This window comes from Wyeomyia smithii, chromosome 2 (assembly GCF_029784165.1).
Source record: "Wyeomyia smithii strain HCP4-BCI-WySm-NY-G18 chromosome 2, ASM2978416v1, whole genome shotgun sequence".
NCBI lineage: Eukaryota > Metazoa > Arthropoda > Insecta > Diptera > Culicidae > Wyeomyia > Wyeomyia smithii.
In genome coordinates, this window is record NC_073695.1 from 59,050,611 (window position 1) to 59,060,076 (window position 9,466).

General features: G+C 36.7%; 1 protein-coding gene across 5 annotated transcripts in view; it reads right to left on the reverse strand.

Annotated features, from left to right (window-relative positions):
• LOC129724776 (uncharacterized) overlaps positions 1-9,055 on the reverse strand; it is a 366,266-nt gene extending 357,211 nt beyond the window's left edge. For all 5 annotated transcript variants that reach the window (XM_055679932.1, XM_055679927.1, XM_055679928.1 and 2 more), the window contains exon 1: positions 8,544-9,055. The gene's annotated coding sequence lies outside the window, so the exon portion shown is untranslated. The remainder of the gene's footprint in view (positions 1-8,543) is intronic.
• Positions 9,056-9,466: the final 411 nt, after the last annotated feature.

Below are 9,466 nucleotides of genomic sequence, written 5' to 3' on the forward strand. Positions count from 1 at the left end.
ATCGAAATGAAAAAATGACTCCTAATTTCAAACACTTTAATCACGAGCAATACCGGGAACGTTCAAAAAGTACAATATATTTTGATCAATCAATTTCGTTTCTTTCCATAATTTTTGAACCACGTATCAAATTGTCATGAAATATATTTGTACTTTTGAGAGACAGCCCGTAGTTATGTTCAAATAAGTCGTGTAATCTTTGAGTTAGTAGAATTTCGTTGTTTTCAGAATTTAATACATAACGGTTGAAATAAAAGTCCGATTATAATTAAATGGAATGGCAGCCAAACCTTTCATTTGACACTAAGATTGTTGAAATTAGTCCAGCTATCTTTGGGAAAACGAATGAATTTGAAAAGTCATCGGAACATGTTTCTTTTCACAGCTTTTGAACCACAGTGGCAGCATTATAAAATTCTTCAGTTAACCCGTTAATTTGATACCAATATTGTTGAAATCAGTTGTGTAGTTTGTGAGATAATAAAGTTTCGTGATTTTCACATTTTGATACATTACAGACGAAGTTACAGTCCGATTACAATAAAATTCAATACGGTGTTATGAGGCAACTAAACCTTTCATTTAACACTAATTTTGTGGAAATCGGTTCAGCCATCTCTGAGAAAAGTTGGTGAGTTTAAGTATATGTTTCTATTCATAGCTAGATTTCACATATGTTTAAAAACATAACAGGTAAAGTAATAGTCCGATTGCAAAACAAATCAATTACGGGCCAACTAGACCTTTCATTTGACACTGATTCTATGATAATCGGTTCAGCCATCTCTGAGAAACATAAGTGAGATTAAGCAGTCACCAGAACACGTTTCTTTCCATAACATTTGAACCATATATCCAATCTGAAAGTTAAAAGTTTTTTACGTAGCCCGTTCATTTGAAACCAATTTTCTGTTCAAATCGGTTGTGTAGTTCCTGAGATAATGATGTTTCGTGATTTTTACATTTTGATACATAACCTCCAAACTAAAAATCCGATTACAATTGAATTTAATAGGGTCTTATGGGGCAACTAGACTTTTCATTTGCAATTAATTTCATCAAAATCGGTCCAGCCATCTCTAAGAAAAGTGAGTGAAAGTAAAAATTTGCACATAAACACACAAACATACACACATACAGAAAATTCTCAGCTCGTCGTGCTGAGTCGAGTGATATATGCCATTCGGCCCTTTGGAGCACTTTTATATTTTCGGTTTTGCAAGTGATTGCTATACCTTTCTAGGAGAAAGGCAAAACTGGGCAGACTCTCCTCGTCCCAACATACAGGACAAATTATGGTTGATTCTATGAACTTAGACTAGTCTGATGTCTCGAAGGTGAGGGTTTTTCGTAAAGCTTGAAACAGTCCTGTTTTTGAACAATTTCTAAATCCGCTATTAGAGCGTAATAAAAACGGAGGTTTTGAAGGAAAACCTGCAGGTAAAAGCACCACTACCGTACAGTATATGTGGTAGAGATGGTCGAGTACGGGTATATTTACCCAAAACCCGTACCCGACGAGTTCGCCAAAAAATATTCTACTGGTTCGGGTCGGGTTTTTGCATGCGAAAAAGAAGGAAGGAAATATTTTTGCTTTTGTCATCACATTTTGACAATTACATATGAGAGTTCACGTAGGTTCGAACAGCCTTCAAAATCTCTTTCAACACGAATAATCCGAATTACAAGCCAATTTTCTCAATGTCGATAATCAGAAAGACGGGAGAAGAAATCGCCCATTCTCACTCAACAAGAGATCGCCCAATACCTATTCTGACAGTTGCCGGCAGTGTTCGCACCAAAAGATTGCAATCATGCTGTCTCTCTCTAATGTGAGAGTGAATAGTTTTTCCTGCAACCGTTTTGAGATAAATGAAATTTTTGCCGGTTTTGTTTTCATAGGTATCTGTCAGGGAAACCGCAGACAATGTTTGGTACGAAGGAAATATATGAGATTTGACAGTGATAGCATAGTCTTGGTTTGCACTCCAAAATTACTGGTTTTTCGCGAATGCAGTAAATCATCAAACTTTTCTCAAGTTATAAACAATATTAACTTCGACCTTATTATAATATTTAGATTTCAGGTTGCTGCGATGCTCACATAAAACTTGTCGTTTATTTTAAACTCTATCAGACATGCTCTTTTCACTATTTTCCGTGTTGTTCTAGTAGTGTAAATTAACATATAGTGGACCCCCTCCCTACAGTGGCCCACCCTCCATATTTTATGTGAAAGCTCTAGTGATTTTCAAAAAACTTCCATTGGGAAACATCTTGTCCAGCCAGTCTGCATTATAAGGTTAATAAAATAAAGGGGTCCACTAAAAGTTAACTTACCCTATTCTTCTTGTTGTTTTGATCTGGTTCATTATGACGCTATTATAAATCTTTCAAAAAAAAAATCTATTGAATTTTTATTATTCTCTCGAAAACAAAATAAAAACTTACAGCAATTTATATAAAACATACGTATGCATTCAAAATAAATATAATTTTTATAACAATTTCCAATTAACTAGCTTCATGTACATTTTTCCCGAAATAGTATAATTTTAAAACAAGTACTGGTATGTGATCCAGTAAACCTCTATGGCTATTGGTGAAATTTCTATCGTCTACTTCATCAAATAAATTCGATAATTCTATAAGGTACTATGAGGTAAATTGAGGTGAAATTGATCACCATTGAAATCCGTACATTCTTCTCGCAGTGTGCTTTTTTCGATATGCTAAAGATAAATGATGATTTCTGTGCTGAAAAATATCATTTACAGCTGGTTTGGAAACAAAAATAACGATATTTCTGCTTGTTGCTAAATTTACTCTTATTTGATCGTCGTTAGACCGATTTCAACTCGGTTTGTTGCAAAAGCTCAAAAACTAGCTCTGAAATTGAAATCTTTATGGTTTCCTGTGAATTCATCAGTATTTCTTCAATGGTATGGAATGATCATTGTTGAAAATTACACTTTTTGTGCTTTTATCAAACTTTACTCACTACTCCAAATTTAACGTAATTAACCCTCAACTAAGATTACTTTAAGTAAATTCAATACTTTTTTTGTTATTTGGAAACTTGTTTGATCAAATTTGATTGCGTTTTGACTGAGTTAGAAGAATTTTTCGAAAATATGGAAAATTGCACCGGGCATGCAAGGGTTAACTTTGACAGCTATATGAATCATGCAAAAGTTGCGTTTAAGGACACGTTAACATTGCTTCGTGTTTTAAGAGCAATATCTTTTGATAAGTATTTTTTATCACGAATTTTCAGGTGATCAATTTCACCCCACTGATCAATTTCACCCCATTCCACGGTAATTGAAATCCCTGATCAATTTTAATATGAGGTAGGTAACACGAAGAATGGATCCCGAATGCTCCGTACACAGTTATGGATAGATATTTTGCAAAGCTATAAAAATGGTCAAATTTTTCAACATCAGATCAGGTGAGCGGACAGGTGCTACACTGGATTCTAGGAGAACCAATATATCGCCTTAAACTCCGGGATCAATAATATTCGTTCATATGAACATTCGGCTCTAGCCTAACTCCGGCCAACATCTCGAGAAACCACTTATGATAATCAGTGCATAAAATGTGCAAAGTACCAGGATATTTAAAAAATTAAATTAAATTAAATTAAACAAAAAAAAACAAAATTCAAGACGGGTCATTTACCGGCAATTTCGGCGTTTTTTTCTTTCGGGTACGGGTAATTGTAACAAATATTTTTCGAGTTCGGGTCGGGTACGGGTATTTCAAACAAACCAGACTTTGGGTTCGGGTCGGGTACGGGTTTGAAAATTCTCGATGAGTCGGGTACGGGTAACAAATTTCCCATACCTGACCATCTCTAATGTGGAGCAGATGATGGTGATGGTGATTGAAAGTTTATCTCATGAATATGGTTGCCATAAAACCATTACTCAACAAGAATTAACAACAGTCATAGGTTATAATAAATTTTTATTTCTTTTTATCTTCGATGTTCATCGTGACCGGCATAACACCGAAAGAGTAAATTCCTAAAAATACTAGTTCATAGAAGAGTAAGAGCCAGAGAATGACTGTGAGTTTTTTGTATATATATTAGCTGTCTTCGTTATACAGTGAAATTAAAAGTTGGCAAATGAAAAAAACTTGTCAAGCAAGAAACAAAAATTAATCTCACAAAACTTTAACTTCATTGTAGTTGTTAAATTACTACGATTTTCTGCTGGAACTTTTTAAACGATTTTTTTTTTCGAGTGTTGTTAAATGTGTTTTTAAAAAAAATTTTGCATGGAAGGGCTGAAAACAAAAATACGTAAGTCACTGAACAAACGAATTGATTCTGTCTGCGGACTCTGTAACCTTTGTAACTACAGGGTGAGCAAAAATTTTCCGTGTTCAATATTTTAGTCATAACTTTATTCTTTCAATACTAAACAACAACATATTTATACAAACTGTAGTTACGTTAGCATTGTTTGTAATATTTACATCAATCGTTTAAAGAAATTATCGACGATGGACGATAGTTCTTCCACAGATATCCCAGGCTTTGGTTAGACTAGCTTTCAAATGATACAATAATTTGTGTGGTTTAGTACAGGCTCTGGACTCAAGAATAGACCAAACGGAATAGTCCATTGGATTTAAATCAAGAGAGTTTCAAGGCATTTCATCTTTAGTTGAATATCTCGGAAAAAGTCTGCTACAGAGTTTCAGTGTTTTTATCGCTCCATGCGATGGAGCCCAATCTTGTTGTAATGTCCATTTAGTTTTACCGTAATGTACACGTGTCCAAGGTGCCACTGTGTCGGTCAAAAGCTTTTGGTAAACAAATTGATTGATTTTTACACCATTTTCAATGCCTATAAAGGGGTTTTACCTGTAGACGTAAATCCCGCTCAAACCATCTCCGAAACTGGATGATGTGATCGAGCAACGTTCATACGCTTAGAAGAGCCTTCAGGCAAAAGCTGACGGTCATTTTGGTGGTTAAGAAATTGCTGTGAATAAAATTGTGCGATGGCGTCCATCGATAAATTCTTTCAACAGAATCTTCGAATTTCGGTACCGATTTTCTTCCATCTTGTCTTTTAGGCAATGATTTTTGAAAATCTGTAACAACGTGATCCTTAACCCTTGTAAAGAATAGTTCGTACAGATTTCGGGTCAATTTTTGATGATTTTGCCATTTTTTGAATTAAACTTCTAGAATCACGGTTAATCCGGTGACGAATAATTATCCGCACGCAAAACTTTTCCTTATTACTTAAGAAGCAATAGCGCAAAATTGCCTTTTAGGTAACAAATCCATTACTTAAAAGGGAATAAAATTCTTCCCCAGTCAAGTAACAACACATACTGTCATATATTTAGCACGTGTTACGGGAGTACGACTATCTAATAAAATATAAATTTCTTGAATAAATTGTAAACTAATTAACCAGCAACACCGATAACTTATGTTACGTAAGATCTTATATAAAAACTTGCAAGAAGGTAGCGCAGATACGATTTACGATTACGATTACGATTCTGATTTTCAGCTTACAGATCGGTGTAGGTCCAGCTGCTAAAACCCCGGATTTCCGAAGCAAATCATGATTCATTTTTTTTATTTATTTTTTTTTTTCACAAAAATGGAAAGCTTTTTGTAATTTGTTTATAAAATATAGAAATTCGAAAGCAACTTTTGTTAATGTTCTCGCCATGAAAAAATGTTTGTTATAATATATACTATCCCTTGGAAAACATCATTGACATGAATACTGAAACTATTACGATTTTTAAAGTAGATCAAATCATCAATGAGGGGGCTCAAATAGAGCTTTTTAGTATGGGGGAAAGTGACGGGCAAAAAAATATCTGTGCAAGTCGCAAAGATTCGTTTAGGCAAAGAGGTTACAATAAAAGTGTTCAGAAGTTTCCCTGAAAGGGGTTCGAATCTCCAAAGCTCTTCTCTTTTTTACGGCTCCAGTCCAAGGGATCTAATGCATTCAACAATATAAGACTAGGACGTCTAGTGTATTGTACTGTAGAGCTTCATAGCCTCCTTATAATCCCGCTTCGAGACTTTTGAACTTCTTCAGACAATAAAACGTTCTTGGTTAAAGTTATAAAGCCACAAAAGTTGCAGTCTAAGAACACACCACAAAATTTGCATAAAGTTTACAACACAGGGAATATTTACTGTGAGTCTGTTAGCACTAATACTAATTAATTAACACAGTTTTACGAAAATTGCAAAGTGCAAACCAGCAACTGTTGTCCGGCCTCAAGCAAAACCGACCAATAGATTTGGGTCCACTAGAACCGAACTGAAAACTGCATGTCGTTAGTTTCAATGGAACGTGCTTGAGCCGGAAAACGACAACAATGTTGCATCCATGGCATGTAGCTACTGGCCCCCAGGGGTTGTGGATTTTGTCGAAAGCACGGAATGTTGGCGAAACTGCTTGCATTGGCACGTCGCGTCAGATACACAAATCTGAGACACCCATCCTTCCACTCCCCGGCCCGATGTAGGTGAAGCACAGTGATGGTATAAATATTTGGTATACATTTGACAGGATTGTGGTAGCATCTAGCAAAAAGTAACGGGTCCGAAATCCTTGCTATCAAAAGAAATAACACCAGTTATGGTCGTAAAGAAGTGTTGGTTTCTACTTGGAAAATATACAACAAAACACCATCTTTCTGCACATTCGTGATTCACGAGTGTCTGGCTAAAGATAAACACTCAGTAAAAGTCACAGAATGTAGGTTTCTGGACGGCCGGAGTGGATTTCATGCCTTTGTTCGTTGCTGCATGCAGGAAACCCTGAAAAGGATGAAAATAATTTAACACCTTTGGCAAATTGAAACCATCTGGTGCACACCTTCTACGTTTGCGGTCACTTCGAATGCCGTAGAAAGCAGCTTTCTGGAAGGCCCATATTGAGTCGTTTAGCGGCAAATTGCATACCCGTTGTTACAGTCTGCGCTCGTTATGCGTTGACCCTTTTCTGGCGCTCTGTCCGGTGCGGTTCAATTGATACGTGGAGCCGACTTACGGCGAAAAGCCAATGTCAGGGTCTAAGCTGGTACTTGCGGTGGAATGATATTAAACCGCATTTCAAAATGACCCGGCTTCGTCCCTGGGACAAAATTACGTACAAGTCCAAGTATGTGATTGCATTTAATGCCCGACATAGACTGGCCCGGCGACAGCGATGGTAGCTCGAGTGCATCCCAGAGGTGTGGTCATGAATAATTAACATCCAGTCAAGAGCTGGAACGGAAGAACATCACTGTTTTTGCTGCCCCCGCTTCCACTAGCTTCCGTTGGTAGAACATGTGTGTCCAAGTGACTTCATTTAGATACGATTCGGTTCCGCAAGCGAGTTTATCCCAAGGATATTCTGCCAGAGCGCTTCCTTTGGGCGCCATCGGGTGATGCTATGGAATGTTGATGAGATAACGATTTCTTCTGGGTAGGCGTTGGGTTTTGGGTTTTGTGTAGCAAGTATTCGATTCATAAATTTCCTTTTTAACATAAGGGACACGTTCTGTGCTTGCAACAACGTATGTTTACAGTATAATTTTAATATTATAAAGTAATAACAATGTTGGACCGTTTTCTGTTTCTAGAGAACACTAATTAATTGGATTTTTTTTTGCAATTGCTTTGGCTGAAGGGGCTTATCGTCGATTATTTAAAATAAATTAAATTTGGAAGGAAAAATAAATCTGAATTCTACCCAACAAACAGTTTACTGTTGGCAAAAAGGATATTTATTCAGTTATGGCTGAGAAAGTGTTCAGTGTTTTAAGCATTTACGATTCTCTGATTTAGTTGGTTTCCAGCCCGTAAATAGCCGGGGAACGCTTTATTAAAAATATTGTGGTCGTTACTCAGATACAACCTTCTGCTTTTTTAGTAAGAAAGTTAGTCTCGAGATACGATAGTGATCTAAGGTAGTCGGTCTATGTTTTGATCCCGGTTTAGGAGACTGTCAAATGCTGAATGATACCTGATTGTTAACAAAAAACACGTTTTCATTCCTTTGGGGCGTAATAACTTTGGTTTGACAAAGCAAATTTTACATTTATAATTTATCGAGTTTTTGTTAAAGTTCTACAGCATTTTCTGTACCTGTACACGTCACGTAAAATGTTTTCTCACTAAAATTTTAGTTCCTTCTGACGTAAACCACGATTTTGTTTGAAAATTATGTGCAATGTCATTTAAGTTTTCGTGGAATATTATGGAATTCTCTCTCATAATCGATAGAGGCAATTCTTTATATGCGATTCTACATAAAGTATAGTCGTAAATTCGATTTTTAAATGAGATTGTCGAAGAGTTCTACTTGTAAATGGCCATTTTAATTTTTTTTTCAACTGTTGTTAACAAAACGGAATGACTAATATCTAACTACCTATATCTCTCTTAAACGCAACGGAAAATCTGTATCAAGAAACCAACACCTCAAGGGTTTAGTCTCACTTTCTTATGTGTAACTAACAGAATGAACATTAAAGAGAATCTCCCTCGAGCTTACCTGTACGCAGGAAGTAATTCTCGACGGATCGATATTCGTCTAAACGCTCTACTCTGGATTTTGAAGAAAATTCTCACCCATTCACGCACGCACTCCAAACACCGCCACAATCTCGGCTTTTTCTTCAATCGATTTCACTTTTTTTTTCTTCTCCACGCCAATCAACAATAAGGCAACAATACTGCCACCCTGCTATGTTACTATTTCACCACTAAAGCCGGCTTCGTACACACGAATTAGTATCGAATTTCCATACATTCAACAAAATTACTTCCCCGCTGGACAATCACTGCTGCTGCTGCTGCATCCACACAAGTTAGAATCGGCAACTTTCAACCGGATCAGACTTCGCTGGAAACCGACAGAGAGACGAAAAGAATAACACACACCCCGCGCGAGTGGCAAGTGAAAACCAGTGTTTACACTTTTTTTCGGGCTGGAAAATGCCACCCTTCGAGTGAAACTAAATGGCAGCAAAACAGCCGTAATTGCACACAACCAGAGCAGCAAAAAAACTTATCGTTTTTCGGGTATAGTAATAGCAACAATAAAAGCAGCTTGAACACAAGCGGAGAACCCAAGGCGAATGTCAAAACAGAAGAAGTGAGGAAAAAGGAATTGAGTGAAATCCAATTGGAGTGAAAAACGGTCACATTTTGCGGCTAGCGTGAAATTTATTTTGATGAAAAGAGGCGAGCAAAGATTTTCTTGGCGGTACGTTCAGCTTATCCGAGACTCGAACCTAAAACTTGTGTGCAAGGCAAACTTGCTAAAGCACTTTAAGTTTCTTTGAGGTTGAAGATGTGATAAAAAAGATACGGTTTTATCTGAAAGTTTACGCGACTAGCTTCACTTCAACAAATTTTATCCGGAAAAGTAGGTAGGTACCGTTTTGATTCAAACTTCAAACGGTCGCAACCTCT